Here is a 15036-nt window from a genome sequence, read left to right on the forward strand (position 1 = left end):
TCCCATATAATGCTACATGCAGTTATGGCCCCATGGATGCCCCATATAATGCTCCATGCAGTCATGGCCCCATAGATGCTCCATATAATGCTCCATGTAGTTATGGCCCCATAGATGTCCCATATAATGCTCCATGCAATTATGGCCCCGTAGATGCCCCATATAATGCTCCATGCAGTTATGGCCCCATAGATGCCCCATATAATGCTCCATGCAGTTATGGCCCCATAAATGTCCCATATAATGCTACATGCAGTTATGGCCCCATGGATGCCCCATATAATGCTCCATGCAGTTATGGCCCCATAGATGCCCCATATAATGCTCCATGCAGTTCATTATGACCCCATAGATGCCCCATATAATGCTCCATGCAGTTCATTATGGCCCCATAGATGCCCCATATAATGCTCCATACAGTTCATTATTGCCCCATAGATGCCCCATATAATGCTCCATGCAGTTATGGCCCCATAGATGCCCCATATAATGCTCCATGCAGTTCATTATGGCCCCATAGATGCCCCATATAATGCTCCATGCAGTTCTTTATAGCCCCATAGACGCTCCATATAATGCTCCATGCAGTTCTTTATGGCCCCATAGACGCTCTATACAGCATTGTGCCACATGTAATGCTGCTGCTGCAATAAAAAAAAAATGCCATACTCACCTCTCTTGTTTGCAGCTCCTCAGCGTCCCGTCCCGGCGTCTCTCCACACTGACTGTTCAGGCAGACGGCGGCACGCACACTAATACGTCATCGTGCCCTCTGACCAGCACAGCCACTTAAAGAGGACGGGAAGACGGAGCGGCGCCCGGCGGATGGAATGCGGACAGGTGAATATGAAATACTCACCTGCTCCTGACGCTGTCCCTGCCTGTCGCATGGTACCGCAGCTTCTTCGCGCCTGAGAGAGAAGGACCTGCCATGACGTGACGGTTGTAAGACCGTGACGTCATGGCAGGTCTTTCTCCCATACCATCGTTGGCACCGGAACCTGCCGCTTCCATGGAGAGGTCACCGGAGCGTCGCGAGGAGCAGGAAAGGTGAGTATATAATAATTTTTTATTATTTTTAACATTAGATCCTTTTACTATTGACGCTGCATAGGCCGCATCAATAGTAAAAACTTGGTCACACAGGGTTAATTGCGGCGGTAACGGAGTGCGTTACCCGTGGCATAACGCTGTCCGTTACCGCCGCTATTAACCCTGTGTGAGCGGTGACTGCGGGGAGTATGGAGCGGGCACTGACTGCGGGGAGTAGGGGAGGGACTAATCGGACTGTGGCCGTCGCTGATTGGTCGCAGCAGCCATGACAGGCAGCTGGCGAGACCAATCAGCGAATGAATAACCGTGACAGAAAGAAAGAAGGACAGACGGAAGTGACCCTTAGACAATTATATAGTAGATGGCTGTTATATGCTACGTGGCTGTGTTATATGCGATCATGAATCGTGGTATGTGTTAAAGGGGGGGTCCACAAACTCTTTCGCCCGGGGCCCTCAAAAACCTGGAGCCGGTCCTGGTGGCCCCTGCGCTGCAGCAAAATCACATGTGTTATGTGCCAATAATACGTTTTATTCCAGTTATTCAGGTAGAGGAAATAAAGAAAAAAAATCAATTTGAAAATGGCGCCTGATGCGCCTGCGCAGTAGCTGCTATCGGTGTCTAGCCGTGATCTGATAGCTGCTACTGCGCATGCGCTGGCGGCACCATCTTACTGGAGAAGAAGAAGAAAATCCTCCTCCAAGATGGCGCCATTTTAATTTTCATCCCATTTTATTTCTGTATTTCCTGTACTCATTTTGCCTTGTGTTTCCATATTGCCCTTCGGACATGTGTTTTTATTTTGACTTTTTATTTTTTTTCTGTTTATCTATGCAGCATTTTATTGCTCTGTTTTAATTTTATTTGATTCTTTATCTATGTTTACATGTATATATTTTGTAGGCTATTACCAAGGTCTTAGGACCAAAAAATATTGGCCGGAATTCTACACAGACATTTTTTGCTGCATCACTGAAATCATGATTTCTCACTTCACAATCTCCTGTGCCGCGATATCTCTAAACACTATGTCAGGTTTATCCTGCCACTGAGCATGACCTGTACCCTCACCGCTGAGAGCCTGGGGGCGGCTGATGGGGCCTGGTAGTGGCTGATGGGGCCTGGGGGCGGCTGATGGGGCCTGGTAGTGGCTGATGGGGCCCGGTGGTTGCTGATGAAGCCTGGTGGTGGCTGACGAGGCCCGGTGGTGGCCGACGAGGCCTGGTGGTGGCTGATGGGGCCTGGTGGTGGCCGATGAGGCGTGGTGGTGGCTGACGGGCCTGGTGTTGGCTGATGGAGCTTGGTGGTGGCTGATGGGGCCTGGTGGTGGCTGATGGGGCCTGGTGGTGGCTGATGGGGCCTGGTGGTGGCCGATGGGGCCTGGTGGTGGCTGACGGGGCCTGGTAGTGGCTGACGGAGCCTGGTGGTGGCTGATGGGGCCTGCTGTGGCTGATGGGGCCTGGTGGTGGCTGACGGGGCCTGATAGTGGCTGATGGAGCTTGGTGGTGGCTGATGGGGTCTGCTGTGGCTGATGGGGCCTGGTGGTGGCTGACGAGGCCTGGTGGTGGCTGATGGGGCCTGGTGTTGGCTGACGAGGCTCGGTGGTGGCTGATGGGGCCTGGTGGTGGCTGACGAGGCCCGGTGGTGGCTGATGGGGCCTGGGGGCAGAACTACAGCCATGACCACTAAATGATACATTGTGAAATAAGAAAACAGGATGATAGAAATGGAGGATGGGGCGCTGGAGGGGGTCGGGGGGATCCACCATTTGTCACCAACCATTTGATTTGAGAGATTGTCGACATTCTCCTCGCACAGGATTCGGTTTCATGTAGATGCTTTGTATGAATCCACTGATCGCATCCAGATTAGGGGCAGGAACATTTGGGGTCGCGCTGGAAACTTTCTCGGCAGAAGCGACGTTATAGATTTACCCCGTTACCTGGATCACGGTTCAATGACTGCACAGCCGCAAAAAAAAAAGCAAGAATTGTCACACACAGGAAACTCCAGGAACTGCACAAATCACTGCCAAATCCCACCCGAGTCACCTCTCTCCTGAAATACTCTGTGCTGCTAGGAAAACTGCTTTCTGTCATTGTGTCAGTAACCTCCCACAGGAACACTTTTATCTCCTGAAACACTCTGTGCTGCTGCGGACTCTACTGCTTCCACAATGCTCAGATTATGATAATGTCATACTAGTCCTGAAACACTCTGTGCCGACATTGATCCTGCTCCTTCCATTGTGCAATTTTTTGTGTTACTTTCCACCAGGATCAAGACCTTCATCTCCTGAAATACTCTGTGCTGCTGTCGACTCTGGACACCAACACTTGGATAATAAATCAGTGATCACATGAGAGGTTAAACCACTGGACATAAAAGAATTTACACCAGGGACGTGGAAACCAAGCCGCTCCTAAAATACAATCTATGTAATAACTAGAAATGGGGACAATAGATCACCGGACATCAGGGAATGGGCCAAGATCAAACCACGGGACACCAGCAGGGCCGCCATCAGGGCACTACAGCCGTGACTGGCGTATGGGGCCCGGTGAGCAGAGGGGGCCCGCATCGGGCCCCCTCTTACCTGCTCACCGGGCCCCTACCGGAAGCCGCAGGCTGAACCGGGCCCTTAGCGGCGGCCGGCGCTACAGCTGTACGCTATTGACGTGCGGGCCCGCGCCCGCACGTCAATAGTTAACAGCCGCCAGCCGCAGCGTGCAGGTCGCCGGCGTCTGACGTCATTGTCAGTCGCCGGCGAGTGCACGGTGCAGCTGCGTGGAGAGAGGAGCGCGGCAGGTAAGTAGACCTTTTTGTTTTTTTGAGAGTGGCGATGCGGGGGGGGGGGGGGGGCAGTAAAGCTGGACACAGGGTGGGGGCCGGGGGGCAGTAAAGCTGGACACAGGGTGGGGGCCGGGGGGCAGTAAAGCTGGACACAGGGTGGGGGCCGGGGGGCAGTAAAGCTGGACACAGGGTGGGGGCCCGGGGGCAGTAAAGCTGGACACAGGGTGGGGGCCGGGGGGCAGTAAAGCTGGACACAGGGTGGGGGCCGGGGGGCAGTAAAGCTGGACACAGGGTGGGGGCCGGGGGGCAGTAAAGCTGGACACGGGGGGGCAGAGTGCTGGACAGAGATGGGGCAGAGTGCTGAACAGAGATGGGGCAGAGTGCTGAACAGAGATGGGGCAGAGTGCTGGATAGAGATGGGGCAGAGTGCTGGACAGAGATGGGGCAGAGTGCTGGACAGAGATGGGGCAGAGCGCTGGACAGAGATGGGGCAGAGTGCTGGACAGAGATGGGGCAGAGTGCTGGACAGAGATGGGGCAGGATTGGAAACCGATGGGGCAGAGTGCTGGACACAGATGGGGCAGGATTGCACACAGACTGGGCAGAGTGCTGGACACAGATGGGGCAGGATTGGAAACAGATGGGGCAGAATGGAGACAGATGGGGCAAGATTGGAGACAGATGGGGCAGGATGGATACGATGGAGACAGATGGGGCAGGATGGGGAGATCATATGGGGCAGAATGGATACCCATGAGGGCAGGATGGGAGAACATATGGCTGGAGCCTGGAATGAGACACACGGGGGCTAGGATGGCGAATATTACCATAGGGGCTAATTAAGAGATATTATTATTGCAGTGATGTATTTATTTTATTTTTTGAGTATACTGTTTTAAATGGGGGGGGAGGTCCTGTTACTGTGTAGAGTGATACTATGTTGCCTTCTTCATGTGGTGTAATGTAGAAGTTGGGAAAATTAAGTAATGTGTTCTACAAGCGGAACTCGAGATAACTGTTTTATTTCCTGCAGAGACGAGTCCTGGCTGGATGAAGTGATGGCGGTCTGGGCTGGATGAAAGATGAAGGACTTCACCTAGAGACGTCACTGGTGAGTCAGTGTTACCTATACACTGACACTATACACTGTATACTATATACAGAGGTCCTGTGTACAATGTCACCGGTGATCACTGTATTACCTGTACACAGACACTGCTTACTAATTACAGATCTCCTGTGTATAATGGCACTGATGGTGATAGTATTGTGGTTTTTTTTGTATTACTGATCAGTATTGTAGTATTCAGTCATTGTTGGTAATATGTGGTCTGGTCATGATGTGGAGGTAATATGTGGTCTGGTCATGGTGTAGCGGTATTTGTTCCTTGTATTTTATATTATTCGATCACTGTGGTGGTAATATGTCATCTGGTCATAGTGCGGTGGTATTTGTTCCTTGTATGTAGTATTATTGGTCATTTTAAAAATTGAAAAATAAATAAAAATATACCTAAATTGTATTGCATATTTTAACAAATATTTAGTAGGTTACAGTAGAGTAGGGCCCGGCCAAAAGTGTCTACAATGTTATGGTGGCGGCTTAAAAAATCTTTTGGCCAAAACAAAAGCTGCCGGCTATATGTGTGATCTGGTGATGGGAACTGTCAATGTGTGATAGGTGAGAAGTGGAGATTTTCCAAGAGAGAGCGGTGGGACTGTGGACAGTTCGTGGGGTGGAGCCTGGAGGCGGGGCTGGGGTGGAGCCTGGGCGGAGTTTCAAGGGGGCCCCGAAAATTTTGCCAGTATGGGGCCCCGAAATTTCTAGTGGCAGCCCTGGACACCAGGGACTAGAACACCAAACCACGGGACACCAGGGACTAGAACACCAAACCACGGGACACCAGGGACTAAAACACCAAACCACAGGACACCAGGGACTAGAACACCAAACCACAGGACACCAGGGACTAGAACACCAAACCACAGGACACCAGGGACTAGAACACCAAACCACAGGACACCAGGGACTAGAACACCAAACCACAGGACACCAGGGACTAGAACACCAAACCACAGGACACCAGGGACTAGAACACCAAACCACAGGACACCAGGGACTAGAACACCAAACCACAGGACACCAGGGACTAGAACACCAAACCACAGGACACCAGGGACTAAAACACAAAACCACGGGACACCAGGGACTAAAACACCAAACCACGGGACACCAGGGACTAAAACACCAAACCACGGGACACCAGGGACTAGAACACCAAACCACGGGACACCAGGGACTAGAACACCAAACCACGGGACACCAGGGACTAGAACACCAAACCACGGGACACCAGGGACTAGAACACCAAACCACGGGACACCAGGGACTAAAACACCAAACCACGGGACACCAGGGACTAGAACACCAAACCACAGGACACCAGGGACTAGAACACCAAACCACAGGACACCAGGGACTAGAACACCAAACCACAGGACACCAGGGACTAGAACACCAAACCACAGGACACCAGGGACTAGAACACCAAACCACAGGACACCAGGGACTAGAACACCAAACCACAGGACACCAGGGACTAGAACACCAAACCACAGGACACCAGGGACTAGAACACCAAACCACAGGACACCAGGGACTAAAACACAAAACCACAGGACACCAGGGACTAAAACACAAAACCACGGGACACCAGGGACTAAAACACCAAACCACGGGACACCAGGGACTAGAACACCAAACCACGGGACACCAGGGACTAGAACACCAAACCACGGGACACCAGGGACTAGAACACCAAACCACGGGACACCAGGGACTAAAACACCAAACCACGGGACACCAGGGACTAGAACACCAAACCACGGGACACCAGGGACTAGAACACCAAACCACGGGACACCAGGGACTAGAACACCAAACCACGGGACACCAGGGAGGGACTAGAACACCAAACCACGGGACCCCAGGAAGGGACTAGAACACCAAACCACGGGACCCCAGGAACCCAAACAGGAAACTCACCAGGCACCAAGAACTGGAGCACAAAACTACAGGAGGACACAAGGGGCCGGAGCACTAAACCACGGGACACCAGGGACAGGGCCACAAACCACGGGACACCAGGGACAGGGCAGCAAACCACGGGACACAAGGGACAGGGCAGCAAACCACGGGACACCAGGGACAGGGCAGCAAATCACAGGACACCAGGGCAGCAAACCACAGGACACGAGGGGCCAGAGCACCAAACCACAGGCCACTAGGACAGGGCAGCAAACCACGGGACACCAGGGACTGCAGCACTGATCAGCACTCTGCCCTTTTGAAATACTCTGTGCTGCTGCTGCATACATTCCATTAGGTGTAAGTGGTTAACTGAGATATTTGATAAAAATCTTTGTTTTTCTCTTTCTTTTAGGATTTTGAAAGAGCCGCAATGTATATAGAGAGAAGGTTTCACAACCGGCCCCTGATCAAGAGTCTCTCCAGGCAGTATGTAAACGTCTCGGGATCCTCTTATGTGTATGACCCCTCATCAAGTGCCTCCTTGTGTTCTGCAGTGTTCCTCTGTGTCGCCCCTGAATTTCTGGAAAATGTCTTATTCAATTGCTGGACAATTATAAATATGTACTGTAATTAATCTAAGTTACATGAAGGATGTAAAAGAAGGTGACGACTCGAGAGGTCGCGGCTTCTGTCCCGGTGTCACCAGTAACAATGTAACAAACCAAAAAGATCAACACATCTAAATACAAAGCAGAATTTCCCCAGCCTCCGAACTCTGCGATGTGTGCGGGAACATCTACATGTGCAGGTTACAGTCACCCTCCCTCCATCGCCTCATGGTGCGATGAATAATAACCTCACATGCGGCAACAATGAATGATGAGAAATGTAGAAATTTTTGCAAATTTATTAAAAAAAGTAAACCTGAAATCTCCCATGGCCATAAGTCTTCAGCCCCTTTGCTCAGTATTGAGGAGAAGCCCCTTTTGAGCTCGTACAGCCATGAGTCTTCTTGGGAATGATGCCACAAGTTTTTCACCCCTGGATTTGGGGATCCTCGGCCATTCTTCCTTGCAGATCCTCTCCAGTTCCTCAGGTTGGATGGTGAACGTTGGTGGACGCCATTTTCAGGTCTCTCCAGAGATGCTCCATTGGGTTTAGGTCAGGGCTCTGGCTGGGCCGGTCAAGAATGGTCACAGAGTTGTTGTGAAGCCGCTCCTTTATTATTTTAGCTGAGTGCTTAGGGTCATTGTCTTGTTGGAAGGTGAACCGTTGGCCAAGTCTGAGGTCCAGAGCTCTCTGGAAGAGGTTTTCATCCAGGATATCTCTGTACTTGGCTGCATTCATGTTTCCTTCAATGACAACCAGTCGTCCTGTCCCTGCAGCTGACAAACACCCCCATAGCATGATGCTGCCTCCACCATGCTTCACTGTGGGGATTGTATTGGGCAGGTGATGAGCAGTGCCTGGTTTTCTCCACACATACCGCTTAGAATTATCACCAGAAAGGTCTATCTTCATCTCATCAGACCAGAGAATCTTATTTCTCAGAGTCTGGGAGTCCTTCATGCCTTTTTTTAGCAAACTCTATGTGGACTTTCATATGTCTGCACTGAGGAGAGGCTTCCGTCCGGCCGCTCTGCCATAAAGGCCCGACTGGTGGAGGCTGCAGTGATAGATGACTTTGTGGAATTTTCTCCCATTTCCCTACTGCATTACTCAAGCTCGGCCACAGTGATCTTGGGGATCTTCTTTACCTCTCACCAAGGCTTTTCTCCCACGATTGCTCAGTTTGGCTGGACGGCCAGGTCTAGGAAGACTTCTGGTGGTCCCAAACTTCTTCCATTTAAGGATTATGGAGATCACTGCGCTCTTAGGAACCTTGAGTCCTGCAGAAATTCTGTTGTAACCTTGGCCAGATCTGTGCCTTTCCACAATTCTGTCTCTGAGCTCCTCGGCCGGTTCCTTTGGCCTCATGATTCTCCTTTGGTCTGACATGCACTGTGAGCTGTGAGGTCTTATATAGACAGGTGTGCGACGCTCCAAATCACGTCCTATCAGTGTAATTACACACAGCTGGACTCCAATGAAGGAGGTGAACCATCTCAGGGAGGATCACAAGTAAATGGACTTAAATATGAGTGTCTGAGCAAAGGGTCTGAAGACTTATGACCATGTGATAGTTCAGTTTTTCTTTTTTTAATAAATATGCAAAAATTTCTACATTTCTTTTTTTTTTAGTCAAGATGGGGTGAAGAGTGAACATTAATGAGAAATAATGAACTTTATTGAATTTACCAAATTGGCTGCAATGAAACAAAGAGTGAAAAATGTAAATGGGCCTGAATACTTTCCGTACTGTATAAGTGGCTGAGACACTAGAGCCCTTTTTGGTGTGACCTGGAGACATCCACCACTCCATATCCTGTACAGTATTGCATAGAATAGAAAACCACTGGAAAGGATGCTGAGCTGGAGAGACCTGCCGTGGGCTCTGGCCCATGGTGCTGCTACCAGAGAGGAAGTCACAGCACCTAGGTCTTTCCTGGCCGTCCTGACTGATACTTATTTTTGGACTCAGAAGCTCGACCCCCGCCAAGATCTTGTAAATTCTGTCTTCCCATAACGTTGGTACCATATTCTGGGAGCCGATTATGAAACCTAGAAATTTCCGTTCTCTGTTTGAAGAGAGTTGGGATTTTCCCTTGTTTATGAGAAATTTGTGTCCACGAAGAACTTGCAGTGTTACTGGAAGATGGAGCTGGAGAGCCTCCTCTGAGGCGGCTTTGGAGAGCCTGTCATCGAGATAAGGGACAATATCGATGCCCTGGAGCCTGAGAGCAGCTGTAAGGACCCTAGCAACCTTCGTGAAGATGTGAGGGGCAACCGACATGCCGAATGGTAGGCGTGTAGATTATAGATGTAATTCCTGGGAATCCATATGAATTGCCACTCTGAGATACTTCCTGAGGGCCAGAAGGACAGGGATGTGGAGACAGGCATCGCAAAGGTCTAAAGTAGCTGTAAAATCATTTTATTGTAGAACGTCAACTGCAGAGCGTCTCCATCTTGAATTTCTTTTTCTGGAGGAACTGGTTCAGATAGGTGAGGTGGATGAATGGCCATTCCCCCTGGGCTGTAGAACAACGAGCACTGTGGAATACACTCCCTGGGGCTGTTGATGAAGCAGAACCAGCTCCAGGCGCCTTTGAGCATGAATTTGTGAATGAGCTGGTAAACTCTCCGGTTTTCCTGTGTATTTAGAAGAAATCTGTTTGCAGGAGACTGTTTCATCTCTAGAGAGTATCATCGAGATAACCCAAGCATCTGATGAGGTGGTGGACCGGACCACAGAAAGTTTTGACACTCTTCCTCTCACAAGTGGCAATGTGGTTTGGCATCACGTCTTGTCGGTTTTCTGGTTAGAACGCCTCCCTTTAAAGGAAATGTTTTTCCTGGAGACGAGTTGTCTTCTTCCCGTAAACCTTGAAGAATTTCTAAATGAGATATGAAAGGATCTAGAAAAATACTTCTTATCCTGTGGGATGGAGATCCCTTTACCCTCGCTAAGAGGTTTTAACATTTCCTCTTTAACTAAGAACTAAAGAGACTTGAAGGCTGAAAGGGAAGACTGCAAAAATGATTTTTAGAGGGAATTCCCTCGGTCCAATCTTTTCTCCATAGAGCCCTTCTTGGCGCATTAGAGGTGGCCATGGTGTTTGAGGTAAATTTCAAAACATCGGAGGATGAGCAACACAAAAAAATCTTCTTCTGACTTGAGAAGGGGCCGGTTTCCTGGTATCTCTTCCCTGGACATTGTCTCCTGATTATCTGGAGATAACTGACCAGATTCCGAGATCTCTAGCCGCGGGAACCGTCCATGGAGCAACCTTAGAAATAAAGGCAGCCGCAGAATAGTCTCTTTTCCAGATGGAATCTTCCTTATGATCCATGGAATCTTTCACCAAGGATCCATCATCTGAAGGGAAAAAGGACTTCTCCGATAAACAGCTAGGTGAATTTTTGGTGGAGACTCCCAATCTGCCGTCTCCTCCGGGTCTTGCAATAAACATGGCACCTCGGTCAATCCTCTGATCAGGCTTTGGCCGGTCCTTCTGCACGCATTCATTCAGAGACCGGGTGTCCGGGAAGAAATAAGAGACGTTGTTTCTTTGTCTTATTTTCAGGGTTGTTCGCTGACTTAGATGCTGAACGTTTTGACTTCTTTCAGGAGACTTGTTGCTCTATCGCTCTGGAAGAGATGAAGGTCATCACTGAAGAAAAAGCCTGGCTTAGGGCTCATACCCATTTGTGAGAAAAACGGACGAATGCAATCTAATAAAAAAAAATAAAAAATAAAAATCGGATTTCATTCTGACCATTGTTATTCAATGGGTTACATCTCATCTGCGATTTTTTTTTCTCAGCTGAAATCAGACTGAGAAAAAAAAATCACAGCATGCTACGTATCTCGGATGAGACTCGCCAAAGCAAGTCAATGGATGCGAGAAAAAAAATGCACAGCACTCGCACCATGCAAGTTCTGTCCGTTTTTTACGCATCGGTGTCCTTTGAAAAACCGGCAATTCATGTGCAGTGTACAGTAAAATCACACTGACAGGTTAGAATAGAATAGAGAGAATAGGTATATACACATAAAAAAAAATAATATATATATATATATATATATATATATATATATATATATATATATACACACACAGTACATGTCAGTAACACACAGATATATATATATATATATATATATATATATATATATATATATATATATATATATATATATATGTATTTATATTGCACAGAAAGATAGAAGAAAAGCCGGTAATTCATCTGCCGACTTCTGTAAAATCACTGCAGGAGCCGACAGGATAGAAGAGATAAATTGCATACAGTAAATACACATAGAATAGGTAGATATATAGATGTCAGTGACCAATACAATTAGTGCAGTGTGTGTGCAAATTACTGGACATGTATTTAATTAATAAAATATTATTTTACGGAAAAAAAAAATTGCATGGGCTCCCACGCAAATTTCAAAACCAGCAGAGGGAAAGCTAGCGACTGTGGGCAGATGTTTATAGCCTGGGAAGGGGGTAATACCCATGGAGCTTCCCAGGCTATTAATATCAGCTCACTTAGCCTTTGCTGGCTATTAAAATGGGGGACCCCCCAAAAAAAGATGTGGGGTCCTCCCATAATTAATAACAAGCAAAGGCTATGCAGACAGCTGCGGGCTGATATTAATAGTCTAGGAAGGGGCCATGGATATTGCCCCCCCTCGGCTAAAAACATCAGCATTCAGACAACCCAGAAAAGACGCATCTCTAAGATGGGTCAATTCCGACACTTAAGGTACCGTCATACTCAGCGATGCTGCAGCGATATAGACAACGAGCCGACCTAAACTAGATCGCTGGAGCCTCGCTGTTTAGGTCGCTTTAGAGACGTCAAACACAGTAACACCAGAACGATCCAAGAGCGATCCAGTGACGTAACGGCGACTCACTTATCGTTCTCGCTGGTTGTTAGCTCCATGTAAAACGTTGCTGGCGTCGTTGCTTTTGATGTCAAACATGACGATACACGCCGACCTGACGACGAAATAAAGTTCTGGACTTCTAACTCCGACCAGCGATGGCACAGCGGGATCCAGATCGCTGCTGCGTGTCAAACACAACGAGATCGCTATCAAGGACGCTGCAACGTCACAGATTGTTGTCGTTCTCGTTGCAAAGTTGCTGAGTGTGACGGTACCTTTAGCCTCACTCTTCCGACTTGCCCTGTAGTGGTGGCATGTGGGGTAATAGTTGTGGGGTTGATGTCACCTTTGTATTGAAAGGCGACATCAAGCCTGGCTTAGTAATGGAGAGGTGTCAATAAGACACCTCCATTACTAATCCTATAATTGGTACATGTTAAATAAAGACACAGCCAGAATAAAGTCTTTAATTGATATAAAACACAACAGTTTGCCATCTTTATTATCAAGCTAATCCATGTGACACCCTTGATCTCCTGTAATAAAAGTAAAATAATAAACCAACAATATGCCCATACCTGTCCGTAGTTGTGTCCCACACAGTAATCCATATCTGGGGTATATACAGTTTTCAACCAGGATGGTGCCAAGATGCGACCGCCCCGGCTGAAAACTACTGGTGAATGAGGAGATGCTGCCAGCGCAGCTTCAGTAACTAGCGGTGCCATCACTGATGCTGCGCTGCCTCACAGCCTGACCTGCGCTGATCTCTGGAGCGTGAGAAAATGCCAGTTTTCAGACTGTGAGGATTAGCTGGTTTTCGGGTTGGGGGGGGGGGGGGCATATCATTGGACACATTATCCTTTTAGATGATGGTGGTTGGCAATTTTCTGTGGAGTACTGATTGGGCAATGGTCTGGTTTGGCCAGTGTTACATTTGTATGATTGGTTTTTAGTCAATATGCTTGTGTTTAATCTTTATTATAATTGTTTTGGTATTTTTGGGTATTGTATAAAAGGTCCATTGGTGTAAATATACTTTGTGGTTATCATTTTTCTGGGCTCAGACTAATGCGTTATCCTGATCGCCGGTACGTCTTCTACGTGTCCTGGCGTCACCTGACCGCAATAAAATACTTCTGGTAAATGGAACGCAGGAATGTCCTGTCGTGTGGAACGCACGAATACCAACTGCGCATCCTCAGATTGTCCCGGATTTTATACACTCAGTGAACGCCGCTCACTGGTGTCAGTATTTATTGGGTGGTACCTAAGGGCACTTAGTGGGTATTTATAGGGGCTTGGCAATGATTGTGGCGACTTCCCCTGACGAAGCTGCTATAGGCAGAGCGGGCACGGTGACACTCGGCGGGTAACTAGGACCAGATGTATTACTGGATTGTGAAGTGATCTTCATGAGGACTAGGGTTGTTCATCTTGTTTAGTTTGGAAACTTTCTTCTTGTCTTTTAACAACTGATTCAATATTCTCTAATGCCATTCTGTGATCTGTTAATAAAAAAAGTGATTTACTAAGAAATGTTGTGGCTTTGCCAATTATTGAGAATATTATATTTCTATAAGTGTGAGATGCATGAGTCCTCCTGTAGGTCCATTCATGTTATAATTATTATCCGGCGGAATGTTTATTATGGAGGATACGTATTGCATGAGGATATACTTCTAGGAATACTCCTGCTCATCATTCTTTTTGTATGTCTTTTTTTTGTATGGTTTTAGTTATTTCTATATGTGTAATGGTCCTTCTGGCATTCTGTCTAAATAAAGCCTTCCGGGGTCTCTGCCAAACCTCACTGGAAAGTAGATAGGCTAGTGCGAACATATTAGGGGAAAGAATGGCGTCTTATAACACCACAGAGGGCGCAGGACTCGCCATTCTTCCCCCATGCTGAGCCCTTAAGGGGGTTTTACCCCTAATATGTTCACACTAGCCTATCTACTTTCCAGTGAGGTTTGGCAGAGACCCCGGAAGGGTTGAAGCGTAACTTTATTACCGTCATTATTTCATCCTGCTCTGGTGATTTCTGCACATGTAATAAACACAAAATAAATTTGCAGAGTATATAATTGATAGAGTGCGGCTGTTTTCTTCTTAGATAACAGCCCTATACTGTGACTGAATATCACCATGATTGCGCCATGACTGGACAGAAGAATCACCGCCCTGATGTAAGTGAATAATACCGTGGGGATAATCCCGCTCTACTGTATCTATTACCAGCATACAGCTAATGAATTATTCCTGTATAACATGACATTAGCACCACTGTACTGTAACTGAAACCCCTGTATTGTGACCCGTCATAACAGCCAGAGGGGCAGCCGGTCATAACAGCCAGAGGGGCAGCCGATCAAAACAGCCAGAGGGACAGCCGGTCATTACAGCCAGAGGGGCAGCCGGTCATAACAGCCAGAGGGGCAGCCGGTCATTACAGCCAGAGGGGCAGCCGGTCATAACAGCCAGAGGGGAAGCCGGTCATAACAGCCAGAGGGGAAGCCGGTCATAACAGCCAGAGGGGAAGCAGATCATAACAGCCAGAGGGGCAGCAGGTCATATCAGCCAGAGGGGAAGCAGGTCATAACAGCCAGAGGGGCAGCAGGTCATATCAGCCAGAGGGGCAGCAGGTCATATCAGC

Source organism: Ranitomeya imitator, chromosome 2 (assembly GCF_032444005.1).
Source record: "Ranitomeya imitator isolate aRanImi1 chromosome 2, aRanImi1.pri, whole genome shotgun sequence".
NCBI classification, from domain to species: domain Eukaryota; kingdom Metazoa; phylum Chordata; class Amphibia; order Anura; family Dendrobatidae; genus Ranitomeya; species Ranitomeya imitator.